We start from the raw sequence: 14,674 nt of genomic DNA on the forward strand, positions 1-14,674 counted from the left end.
AAACAAGTTTCTAGAACCAATAAATTATATTTACCTTCTCTCTCTTTCTTCTTCTCGGTGAGATACTTAGCATAATTGCATTTCCAGTGACCATCAATATTTTCGTGGAAGCACTTGCCCTTGTCAACCACTTTGGCCTTGTCTTTGCCTTTGCTAGTAGCGGGAGTCTTTCCCTTCCCTCCTTTCTTTTTCTGGGTCTTCTTAGAACCAGAAGAAGAGGGAACAAACTTAGTTATAGAGGATGAAGCCTTATAGAACTTATTGGAATTGGCAATATTTGCCTCTCCTTTTATCAATCCCTTGTATTTCATAAGAGATTGAGAAATCCGTAACTCATTCAGAAGGGTAGTCAAGGCATACTCTAGTTTACTCATAACCGCATTGTTGTAGAATTAGAGGAAACTCTTTGGAAGAGATTCCAAAATAAAAGACATTTGACTATGCTCGTCAATGATTGTCTTGTTCATTACGACGTCATTGAAGTGAACCATCAGGTCGAGAACCTGTTCTCTTACTAACGAACCTACCTTCATTTGCACATTATAAATGTACTCGAAGGCCTCATGCCGGATATGAGAGGGTGGTTGTCCAAACATATTTTGAGGGACTCCATGATCTGACACGCAGTGATCATGGCCTCATGTTTCTTAGTAAGAACGTTAGACAGCCTAGCCAAAATATAGACTTGTCTTGTCTTAGCCTTTGTCCAACGATCATAAGCAAAAACAAACAATCACAAACCACTAATTAAACTATTGTTTTAGTTTTTGCAATGATACTTCAGAGGTTTAGAGCAATAACCATCAAAGGGTGATCAGTTACCCCTCCCCTAAATTGAGACAATCTCAACTAATTACTAATACTAGAATACTCTTATTCTTATGGTTCTTAACTACCATTTTTCGGTCAAAGATTCATTAACTAGCTTAATTCATTCCATAAGTATGACCCTACCATTTTTGGATCTTGAGGTAAGCTTCAATAGGCTACCAAAAGAAAATACAACCGTTGAATATTAATCTAAGAAACCCTATCCATTATTAAAGCTTGAGTTGTTCCAAACCCTATAATTAGGCTCTTCAAAGGGATAGTTGCTCCAGGATACAGACCATAGGAATCTCATAGTGCAACCTAATGGAGGAGACCATAGGATACATTGACATGTGTCATTCTCTCACTTACTATGTGATAGCTCTAAAAAAAGCTATAATTCCTAGTTTAATTTAGGCTTATTAATGGATTTATATGTTAATTATCCTATTTTGTAGGTATTGAGCACTGAATGAATTTGCCAATTCTTCAATCAGGATTTCATGAACACACCAAAAAGTTTCCCTCATATGAACACACCAAAAAGTTCCCCTCATATTCTCTGTGAATTGAGATAAAAATGGTTTGTGAGAACCAAATGAATATAGGAAGAAAGAAGGAGAATTTTTTTGGAGAGAAAGTATGTTCACAAAATCGTTCTGTGTGAGCCGAAAAACAATCACCTGCATTCATAAAAAAAAAAAATTAGGATTATAATCAAAAGAGAAAGGGTGAAATGTGGAAGTCATCCCACGTTTCTATTAACTCTCTACGTGGGAGTTAATTTTTATTTAATACTAAATAAATTGTTTTAATTAATTAATTTAATAATCAGTTAAATTTTATTTATTTAATGCTTCTGCTTAAATAATATTTAAATGAAACATCTCTCATATAACCTATGGTTTTAATTTAATTAATTTAATCAAATCAAATCGCATTAAAGTAAATAATTATTTAATGAAACATTATTTTAAATGACAAAACTGCTAAAATATTTACAACTAATAGCCAAATATCATAGTTTATCTGTGATAGACCATGATAGATAGTGATAAACTACTATGTCCATCGGTGTCATGATATACACAAATAGTAGTCTATGATTGTCTATTGCTATCTATCACAGATAGATTGTGATATTTTGCTATTATTTTTAAATATTTTGGTTCATTTTTCTATATTTGATAACAACCCCTATTTAATTCACTAATTAAATAACTATGAAATTAAATATTAAATATTTGATTTAACCTACAAATTAATCATACTCGGTTGTATTTCTCTCATAACCTATAATTTTAAGGTAAATCAAATACACATTAGTTTTAATCTATAATTCTAATATGAATCTAATTCACATTAAATTAATATTTGAACTCCTTCAAATATTTAATTCTCCCATAAATTAGTTTTGAATCTTATTCAAAATTTAATTTATATTATAAAGTTTAATATTATATTATTTCCCTAAATGAATTTGAACATTTCAAACTCTATTCAAGACATAGTTACCTCAATTCCCTTTATGAGCTAGGAAGATGACCTCATGACCTACAGATCAAAATCTCCGACGATATCAGATTAATGGGCTAAACTCATTAACCAAATTAATCAATATTCATTAACTACGGAATACACTCCACTAAAGACCCACAGTTGCACTCTTCTCACTTCAAATATATTTTTGTGTCCACGGATATAGACTAATAACGACAAGTTAGTCTTCAACGACATCAGCTAGGTCAAATTACCATTTTACCCCTAGGTTATCTCTACATCCTTAAGTATCAGTGCTCCTCTAATGAAAAAATTGTTTATGGTCCAACCATTAAACAGAAATCCCTCTCAGGCGAGTGAGCGGGTCGGTTCTTTCGTTCAAGTCCTGAAGACACCACTTAACGAAACATTCATCTACCTACCCTAAAGTCGAGAATGAGTGAAATCCATCTCGTAATATCATACTCTCAACTCCCCTTTCGGACTTGTTCCCAAAATGGTAGGCTTATTGAGTCAGCAAGTGGGCCACTCTCACCCATACAAATCAAAGGATAATCCCTCGTGATTAGAAGTCGGGACCACGTCAGGGATCACTCATCTACTTACCTTAAAGTTGGGAATGAGTGAAATTCATCTTGCATTTTTATAGTCTCGGCTTCCCTCTAGGTCTTGTCCCAAAATGGTAGGCTTATTGAGTCGACAAACGGGCCACGTTCGCCCATACAAATTAAAGGACAATACCTCGTGAACAGAAGTTCATAATACACTCAGAATTAAGACTAAGTTGTCCATATCATCCTGTTGAAATAGAAACCTAACTAGTCAACAGTCTTACATCTAGTGGTTACTATTTCGCAGTACGATCTTATGGAAACTCATTGCATAGGATACCTCCACTCGCATGTCACCTACACAAACGCATTGGATCATTGTATTTGTATCAAATATAAAGTGAGGCGTATCCATAGTATCACCAAAATAAGGTATCCGGTCTTATTCTTATACTATAGACCCTTTAGGCTGTATCTTGAACATTGATCCCTGTATCTCTTCACATACAATTAAAAACTCATAAGACAGCCTAGGATGATAGTTTATTGGATTTAGGGTTATAAAGACAACGCATACAACACAATCAATAACACTTATTGAAATAACATCGATAACTCTTTATTGATTACATTCAATTATTACATTTACTATGTACGAGTTTTAGGGAATAAAACCCAACACGTTGAGGAATGTTCATGATTTCGGAGAGGAGTACATGAAGAATGGTTTTTCCCTTTTCTCTATATATATTTAGATAGCGTGCTTTATGTTTATGTTTATCCTTATTCCGTTATTTCTGTGTTTTGAGTTTCTTTCCAAAATGAATTCACTGACATAAAGGCGATCACGTGCTTCTACTGAAGATTCGAATCCTTCAAAACATGCATTCGATTCATTTGTGCACAATGACTTATGCAATCTAACCAAACTCAATAACGCTACAGGTAGTTGAATCGTTGGGTTAAATCAAGCAAGCGTCCTATCATCAATTAAAGCTTAATCCCCAATTGAACTATATGCTTTAGGTCCTATTAGGTTTGAAAGCATCCATATACGACTAAAACAAGTGCATTACATTCTAAAGCTTCATTATGTGACTAATCAATTAGATAGCCTAATTAACTAATTAATTTATCTTTGAATCTAGGTTAAGCATACACTCAAGGTTCATAGTGAAACTACATTCCTAATTCAAGCAAGACCAACAATTAAGGAAGTGTGCAAGCCTAAATCGATTAGCATAGAAATACGTCCATGAAGAGAGAGTCAATCCAATATAAACAAGATTCGAAGAAAACATAAAACTAAATGCATAGTTCATTCATCAATAGGTCTCACAAAATTACTAGGTTCTTGCTCCCAAAACAAGAGAAATCCTTACCTAAACAACTCATGGAAAAGATGAAGAGCAGGAGCATCCATCCTTTGATTATAACCCAAAAGAAATTAAAAACCTAAGCTCAAAGATGTTAAAAATACAAGGGGGAGGAAGAATTTTGGGAGGGACTTTGACCTCTATTGCAATCCCACATCCTAAAATCCCTAAAAAAATGACAGGGCCGCGACGCTATTACCCCTTGTCGAAGCACAAGGAAGGGATGTAGTGGCAGTCAACACGCATGTCCTGTCCATCAATATTCAGAGTGTCGTGACGCTCTCACCTTGAAGAGCCTACTGGAACTTCGCATCAAGCGTGACGTCGAGCATAGGGCCATTACGCCAACCTCCTTAGGGGAAAACTGGTCTTTTCACATCCTTTGAAGTTCGAGTGCTCGATATCACTCCCAATAGCTCCAAAATAATTTTGAACGACTTGTAAAACTTCGGAATGCATGAATTGCTCAAGTTCCTACAAAAATAGATAATTAACCACATTAAACCTAACAAGCAAGTGAGACTAGAGGCATAAAATTAGTTCTTTTCGAGAGCTAACATCCATTTTCACGAATATCGATTAATTGTTTTGTTTTTGTTTGGAAAATAGGTCTGAGTTATTATTATTATTTTTCTTTATTTCCATTTTGATAATTAAGGAACATGTGGCTTATATATCTTCTTGTTACAACTTTATGGTTTCTATTACAATTCAAAATATCTAAGATAAATGAGAGAGAATCATGCTTGACAAACATCTCAATAAATGTGTAATGTTATGTGTTGGAATCGATTTTTAAATTCCGTGTTTGCTCAAACTGGGAAGTTCTACCATTCCTTTCTTCTTAAAATTTTGGTGCGCCCTACATATTGTTTACCCAAGTCCTTTGACAACTCTGGTCAGTGTAATTTTATGAAAATTTCATGATGTTCTTTTCAATATGTTAACTCTTTTGTTTGAAAAGATTGGGGTTACTCTAAATTCTAGAACCAACCTTCTATATCAATGAATGTTACTCGATAAGTAAAGAATTTTCCTTTCTTATATAACACAATAAATTGAGGCAGTTTCTTCTTTCTTGAATAAGTAGATTCTTTGATCATATTGAATTAAGAATCTATTGTTCGATGTCGTGTGCTTCCATGCATATTTGTAATTTGGTTTATATGGAAAGTAGACATAGCTATGTAGTATTTTTCATTATTTTTACCTACTATATTTGGTAATGACTTATATCACATTGATTGTCAAACTATAAATTGTGAGAATACTAATTTACCTCTTCTTTATTATTGTTAATGTTTTTGTTTTTGTTTTTGTTTCCTTAAATAGAATTTGTTCTTACGAATGTAAGTTTTTCTGGTTGTGAATATACGAAAAACTATGATTATTGCTTGAAATTACCTTCACTTTTACTTTATTTTATTTTATTTTTGTTTAATTAAATTTAATGAATAGTTAATTTTTAAATTGTTTGAAAGATAATTGTGTTTTAAATTTTTTGCAACAGGTTAACACATTATATTGGACGTTATGTTATTAATTATTTTAGTAACATTTTATAGAACGTCAGTAAATTAATTCTAAAAAAATAACTTGAAATTTATAGTGGCACAAAATATACCAATGACAAAATAATGCTTACAATGACCAAGAATCTACTTTCAACAACAAACTTACATGATGATGCTAAGAATACATTCTTAGAGACAAACTTAGAATGTTGTTGTATCAAACAAATAGCGACATAGAGTGAGTTGTTAAAAATGAACTTTTAGTAATGCGTCAACGACACTAAATATTACATTTTAGCAAAGCATGGTTAAAATGTCAAATATTACATTTTAGCGGAGCATGGTTAAAATGTCATTGAAACATATTATTAAGTGATTGTTGTGACGTATACATCGACGATTGTTGCTAATAATTTTAACAGCATTTTATTGATTTGAATAACAGATTTTATATGTCACTGAAAGTAATTTTTCTTTTAATATAATTTAAGGACAAAAAAATATTTTAATTTTCTCATGTATAAGCCGAAACTCATAAAAGCAAAAAATGTAACAACAATATCGAATAATATTTGATGTTCTATCGCTTCTTAATATAACTCTATTGGAATTGTTAAGTGTTGTGCCCCAATCCATTTGGGCTATGCGACTTCCCTTAATTCACTCCTAGAATAAATGGGTTTTGGGTCTCACCTAATTAAATAACTCTCCTCGTTAGTTAGTTTCTAGTATCACTTAGTCTTTATGGTCCAACTAATTAGTACATTGTGATAATTAAAATAGTAATTTTTGAAAAAGAGAATCAAGTATAGTTGATTTTCATAGAAGTATATTAATGTTTGGTTTCAAGCATTTAAAAATGATTTTGAATTATTATGTTTAGTTTTAAAAGTGATTTTAGAATTATAAAAAAAAATGACATTTTCTATTTGAGAAATTATTTAAAAAGGGCAAAAGGTTATTATTAAATACAATGGTAAATTCAGTATTTTAATAAAGGAATAAAATTAGAGCAATTCTTGTCGATCTTTTCATCAAGGATCACCTCTCAACTAATTGTTGAAAAAAGAATTTTAAACAATTTTTAGATTTTTCTAAAATCAATTAATCATACCAAAATTACTCCCAAATATATCCGTAGATAATTATCAGATTCACTTAGAGATGGGTGTAGTAGTTGAACAAAAAGTATAATTCCAAAATTCAAAGGAAAAGGCTAGAAAAAAGAGAGAGAAATTGGATCAAAAGTAAGATAAATAGAAAATTAGAGGAGGATTTCAAAAAATAGAAAAATAAGGGAAGCTAGTACAAAATAAAAATAAAAAATTAATCTTGTTTGATAGAAGTTGATAGAAGTCTATCAATGCAGGATAGAACTCAACAGAAAACTGAAGAGTAACGGTAGCAAGTGATTGAGTCTTTCTGTGACGGAAACTGATAGACGCTGATAGAAGTCTATCAATATTTGTTCTTTTTTTATTATTATTATCTATATAAATAGTTTGACATTTTTCGGGTACGAGAAAAGTTCCCATGAGAGAATATTGAAAAAAAAATGTAGGTGGAGAAGAATAGGATGGAAGAAGGATGAAAAACCCGTGAGAGAAGTAAGAAGTTTGTGTTGTGTACACACAAAAGCTTTCATTAATTTATAAGGTAAACACACACTTTGTTTGTGGTCTTTGCGTATGGCCGCCTCTGCCCATCACGGGAATCCGCACACCTCTCTCACGTGTTTCTCTTATCTCTCTATTTCTCCAATTTGTATCTTCCAAATGCCACAAACACCCTGTTGTTTTAAGCAACAGTTATGCCATTACCCTTTTTCTTTCCTATCATTCTCTCATACAAATTATTACATACTACGTGGAGATTATTAAAGTTTAATTACACTAATTGTTTTGATTAGTGCCAAATACAACTTCATTCCAAAGTTTTAATCAACTTTTTTGGTTTCATAGTGATCTCACTTCTCCCTCTTCCTTCAAATCAACGATGTTTAAGGGACGGGATGCGGGAGGGAGGCGGCTTTTCTTGTCTCTGCGAAATTATCCGTTTTATTTTGCGAAATCTTTTGTACCAATAAAAAAGTGGAATTACATTTGTAGCAAAACCAATTGGGAAAATTACATATGTAGTTAGGGTTCTTCGACTTGCCAAATATCGCAAAATTTTCCAATCTCAAAAACTTTTGTGCATTTTTTTCAGTTTAATTGATTGGTTCTTTTTCTACTTCCTGATCTCTAGGCTGATTTCTTCATTTAGTTCAATTTTTTATTTAATGGATTTCTTAACTTCTGTAACGTACCATCACACCATTGCATTTCACTTAGATTCCAATTTCTTAAACATTAACAATTAGCTTCCAATTTCTTATGATTTATATGAACTACTTACTGAATATTCAATTCGAGATTCTGTGATGGTGATTTATCTAGTAACAATCCTATAGTATACTACATTATTTGCGGTGCTACCTTTTGGATTTAAATTCTATATATGTACTCCTTTATTTATAGTTTGAGTACGTAAATTAAGTGTTTGGGATTAGGATAGGAGATTTTGTGTTATTGTTCGCGAAGTTGTTAGAAATTAGAATGATTTATTATAGTACGAAATTAGAATGAGATAGTTATATATCAGTTGCATATCTAATATATCTTATATTTTGTATATTAATCCACAAATATATAATTTTGGTGTTTTTTGTTTGCGGTAATGTGAATTCTCATTAATTTAATTTTTATACTTTTGTTGTATTATGTAGTATGGTTAAGCTTCTAATAGTTGTGTTTCATAGTGATCAATGAAATGATTGACACTCTTATGTGAATTACAAAAGCATAGTTGTAGGTATATCAAAAGTTCATTAACAGGTCAATTTTTTTACTCTATCAATGGTATATCATAATTGTAGAGTACATCGATAATCCATCCGGCATCAATTAGCAAACATATTAAAATTTTTAATACAACCATTAGGGTATCAAATATCAATAAGCAAACATATTAAATTATTTAATACAATTATTAGGGAATCAGATATCAATAACCAAACATATTGTAGAGCAAAAATATCATTTGATCAGGGAGATTGTGCATGGCAGTGATGTGATAGTCACGAAGATCGCATCGGAGCACAATGTTGTTGATCCATTTACAAAGGCTCTCACAACTAAAGTGTTCGAGGGTCACCTGGAGAGTTTGGGTCTGCAGGATATGTGGCATCTTGTCTAGGGCAAGTGGGAGATGATATTGGGGTATAATGTATGCCCTGGTTTATTGTATATTGTACTTGTATTTTATCATATATTGTATATTAGTCTCCCAAAGCATTAGGACAAGTGGGAGATTGTTGGGATTGGTTTCCTAATTCTCCCGGAGTCTCGTAGTTTCTAATATGTACACATTATTATGAATAAAATAAGAGTTATTTTATTTGCATTTACTCATATCCAATAAACAAAGCTCCATGATTATTGTATGTAAACTTAAGCATGTATATGAGATATACAAGTGGATCATGCCTTAAAGTGATAACCTAAAAAGGTATGTAGTATAATGATTAAGGAGGGATACCTGATCCTGGTGACACTACGGATACGACCCGCTTTGTAGACGTTTGCAAGTATTGTGAACTACTGCAGATGGTAGATCCTAGCCATTCATGTGGAGACATGCGAGCTGGGCTGTCCTATACAAAAAGTTTGTATAAGACCGGACCACAAGATGACTAGTCTCTTTATATAATGCCATTAATACTTGAGACTTACATCTCACCTAAATGACCACAGGTGACATGACCTAAATCCTGAGTGTTTTGGAAACTTCTGCCTTTGAGGGCGGTCTTTTGATTAGTATGGGTGAGAGTGGCCAGATTGTCAACTCAACATGCCTACCTTTTTGGGGACTTGTCTGATTTAGGAGCTGGGAACTCAGTTACACGAGATGAAATTCACTCCTTCCCCGAAGCAGGGATAAGTAGATAGATTACTCCCTTAAGGGATGATTCTGGGTATTAAACATAGTGGCCACATCTTTTTGGAAGAGAGGACTTACGGAGTTAGATATAACTATAGGGGCATAACAGTTATTGGCCCAACTGTACTTACGAGCGATGTATGAAGGGTTATTGCACTGTTGATTGGTTGATATGGACACATAATATATCTCTAGTAAGGAGAGTTCAGGTGTCGGTCTTTAGTAAAGTGTCTGGCAGTTAACGGATTGTGGATCCCGTGACTAAAGAGTTTAGTCAGTTATTCACGTACCGTTGAAGCTTCAAGCTACAGGTCCATACGATCCCCTTGGTAGCTCAATGGATTCAAGTTGAAAATCAGTTTTTGATGTTGATTTGAGATGTTCAGATTAACAAGAGAAAATTCGATTATATATGATATGATCGGTGTGATGTATGTGATACATCAAGTGGAGGATTAATGTAAATAAGATTTACATTAAGTACCATGAAATAGAAAAAGAACTATGGTTTATATATTTCATGAGATGAAATATTAAAACTATAGGTTATAAATATAGTATGGTAAGTTTGTTATCATATATATTTATAGTAATATTATTTATTGGGCAATATATCTTTTTCTTTAATAACCAATTGAGTGGGAGGTTATTGGTGGTTTCATGGTAACTGTGAGATAAAAGGAAAAATGTTTTCCTAAATTTAGTAGAAGATTTGAGAAAGTTACTATTCTCGGATTCACTCACAGAAATACCAAGGTAAACGATCGTGGAGTGACACTATATGATAGTTCACTCAGTTGGACAATAGCTAAACGATCGCGGAGCTTTTGTTAAACGATTGGACATTCGTCTATATGATAGATTGTTGTCATCTCCCACTTGCTCAATCATTTACACGATTGTTCTTCCTCCAGTCTCTTTCTCAAACAATGTCCACATAGATCCCACACTTCTGGATTCTCACATCAGGAATACCAAAGTAGCCATTGTGATGGTGTCATACTCAACTCGACTGAGGTCGAGGTTTCTGGAGGCCGTTCATTGAGTTCGCAGTGTTCGTGTTGTAGTTGTTGTTTGATCGTGATGTGTTCCAGCGTTCGTGTGTTGTTGTCTTGAAGGCTAAACGAACGTTCATGATCGAGGGAGTTTGAAGATGAGTCTTCTTAGGTATGCATATTTTATCCCTTGATCTTATTGTAAAGCATGTTGTAATTTCGTATTGTGCATGACCTGTAAGTTTCCATTTCTTGATTGTAATTGTGTATGTTCAAATACGAATGGAATTTGGAACGATCATTCCACTGCTCATGGAAATCCTCATGTCCGATCTCCTTCAAGTGTTTAGTAGATATCAGCCCAAACTAGAATTTAATCATTGGACAGTAGTCAAAGCCATTCTCAAGTAGCTTAGGAGAATGAGAAACTATATGCTTGTGTATGGTACTAAAGATTTGATCCTTACGGGATACACTGACTCTGATTTTCAAACCGATAAGAATTCTAAGAAATCCACATCAGGATCAGTGTTCACTCTGAATGGAGGAGCTATAGTATGAAAAAGCATCAAGTAAGGATACATTGCATATTACACAATGAAGGCAAATTATGTAGTTGTTTGTAAAGCTGTTAAGGAAACTATGTAGCTTAGAAATTTTTTGATAGATTCGGAAGTTGTTCCAAACATGACTTTCGCCACACCCTTGATTGTGATTGTTCGGGTTGATGCCTAAAATCTCATAGGTTCCTATAGTTTGTAATTATTATGTACAAATATTTTATTTCTGTAATAAAATATGTGATGTTTTATTTCAAAATTAGTTGCATTAACCACAAACCAATAAACTAACATCTATGGTTATCTTTGTAGCTTAAACATGTATGTAGAGACATATAGGTGGATCATGTTTGAGTGATAACCTAAATGGTTTGTAGTAGATGGATAAGGTTGGTACCTTATCCTTGTGACACTATGAGTATGGCCTGCTTTGTAAATATTATTGTTGTAAAGTGCTACAAATGATTTGATCCTGATCATTCATACGTAGACATGTAAGGGGAGATATTCTATAAAAAGGAGTTTGTATAAGACCGAACCACGAAATGTTTAGTCTTATTATATAACGTCGTTCATAATAGAGACTTACATTTCACTAGGATGACCATAGGTAAAATGACCTGAATCCTGAGTGAGTTGTGAACTCCCACCCATAAAGGCAGTCCTTTGATTTGTATAGGTGAGAGTGGCTAGATCACCGACTCAAGAAGCATACCATTTTGGGGATTGGTCTAATTGGAGAGCTGGGAACACAGCTACACAAGAAGCAATTCACTCCTTCCACAATGTCGGGGTAAGTAGATAAATTGTTCCCTTAAGGGTTGATTCCGGAGCTTGAACAATGTGGCGCCATACCCTCTCTTGGCCCGAGAGGGGTTTTGGTCATAGTTGGACTATGATTTGTTGTTCATTAAAGGGATCAGTGGTACTCAAGGAGTTAGATGTAACTACAAGGGCAAAACGGTAATTTTAGCCCAGTTGTACTTACAAGAATTTGTGAATGGTCATCATACTGTTGATTGGTGATATCTAATGGATAAAGAAATATATCTGTAGTGCGAAAAGTGCAGCTGTCGGTCTTTAGTGGAGTGCTCGACAATTAATGGATGGTGGATAATGTAATTAAAGAGTTTAGTTAATTATTCACGTACCGTTGGAGCTTCCAGCTACAGGTCTATGAGGTCCCCTCTGTATCTCAATGGGAATTAATGAGAATCAATTTTTGGATTATTTGAATTGTTCAAATTAATTGAAGGAATTAATTATATGTGATATAATTAATTTAATCTAAATATAAATGATATAATTACTATAATGTATTTGATACATTATAATATAAAGTTTATTTAAGAGGAAATAAATATTTGAATATGATTCAAATATTAATTATATTAATTTGATTCATATAATTAAATTTAATATAAATAATGTCATTGTTGAGATAATAGAAATTATAGGTTATATTGTATTATACACTATAGAATTTATAGGTTATATGTTATATTTTATATAACATAAAGTTTAATATATATACATATATATATACATATATATATATATGAATCAAATATATATACATACACACATACACACACACACATATATATATTATCTTATAAGGTAGTTATCATATAAATATATATTAAATTAGTTTATGAAAATAAATAAAGTTAATTTATTTTTAAAAATCATTTTGTGACATAATTGATTTTGGGAATTTTGAATCCTAGTCTCTAACTACTTCTCTCAAAATCTCTCTTCTTTTCTCTACTACTTCTTCTTCCTCTGCCAAGTCTTAGAGACCACACATCCAATTATTAGGATCCTAGAGAATAATAAGGTTTCACCTACGATGGTGTCCCTTGATCATTTACGAGACGCAGAAGGAATCGTGAAAAATTTGGAAATGTACAAAGGTAAGGTTTTTAGCTTGTCCCTCTTTTCTTCTCTTTAATGCATGCTAATCTTGATTGTTTATCCATTATGTTATTATTTTTATACTATATTTTGATTAGTAAAACTGAAAACAAAATTGCAAGGTGATCACACACTTTGGGATTGATCCCTTCATAACAAATCTTGAGACTCTACTACCCCTAATCAATTCAGATCTCAGAATAGTTAGAAGATAGCTGACAAGTTAGGTAATTTCGTTTCTCAAAAAGAAAAATACTTCAAATGCAGAGTGTGTGGTGGTTATGGTCACATCCAGGCTGAATGTCCCAATTTTTTGGAGAAACACAGTAAAGGATATACTTTAGCTCTGTCTGATGGTGAATCTGAAGACAACAGTGACTCAGGGAAAGATATCAAAGCAGTTGTTAATAACATCTCTTTTAACACCTCATCATGTGAGAATATTGAGTACGATGTATTTACTAAAAATGTTCACAATGTCGTGAATCAAGGGCCTGCAAATCCTTCTTATCATGCACTTTTTCTCAAATGGCAAGACGATAAAAAAGTCCTTGATGTTCAAAAATCGATAATTGAGACGTTGATTGCTAAAAATCACAGACTTATGTCTACTATTGTTGATATGAAGTGTAAACTTTCTCGAGATAAAGCTGAGAAGGACTCAGTATACAAAAACGTCGGGATGTTGAATATTGGTACTGAGTCTCTGGAGAAAATTTTGACAAAACAAAGATAGCAGGTGATAACTCTAGGCTTGGTTTTTCCAAAGGTGGAAGTCAACATAATAATCAGTCAAATTCTAAAGGGAAGCAAAAGATTGAGTTTGTTAGAGCTAAAGATCCCGAGTCCTATGGTTTTACAGGAAGTTCCTCCAGTAATTCTATATGGAAAGGCGTTCATTCCTTCAGACCAAGATAGATTTGTCACTATCATGGCAAAATGGACCATAAACGTCCTTTTTGCTATCAGTTATTGGAAATTCTTCATGGATCCACTTATCCCATAAGAGCTCCCTACTTCTCTCAGAATTACCATCAAAGACAGTAAAAAATAAAACAAGTTTGGAGAGAGAAAATATTCAGAACAAATGTAATGTTGTTTTAACATCCCTCAAATCTTCTGCTAAAGGGGATTGGCTCTTTAATAGTAGAAACTCTCGACATATGACTGGGAAAAAGAGCTATTTGACTAATCTCAAATCTGTCAACTCAAGAAAGGTCACTTTTGGAGACGGTGCTTGTGGTATGATCATTGAGAAAGAAAAACTTAATTACCTGGGTCTTCCCTCAATGAATGACATAATATTAGTTGATGGGCTTACTGACAATCTTATTAGCATTAGTCAACTATGTGATCAAGGTCTGAACGTGAGTTTTAACAAAGATAAATGTGTTGTCACAGATGATGTCAAAGATTTTTTAATGACAGGTACACATTCTTCTGATAATTATTATATATGGAGTTCTGACA

This window comes from Benincasa hispida, chromosome 11 (genome assembly GCF_009727055.1).
Source record: "Benincasa hispida cultivar B227 chromosome 11, ASM972705v1, whole genome shotgun sequence".
Taxonomy (NCBI): domain Eukaryota; kingdom Viridiplantae; phylum Streptophyta; class Magnoliopsida; order Cucurbitales; family Cucurbitaceae; genus Benincasa; species Benincasa hispida.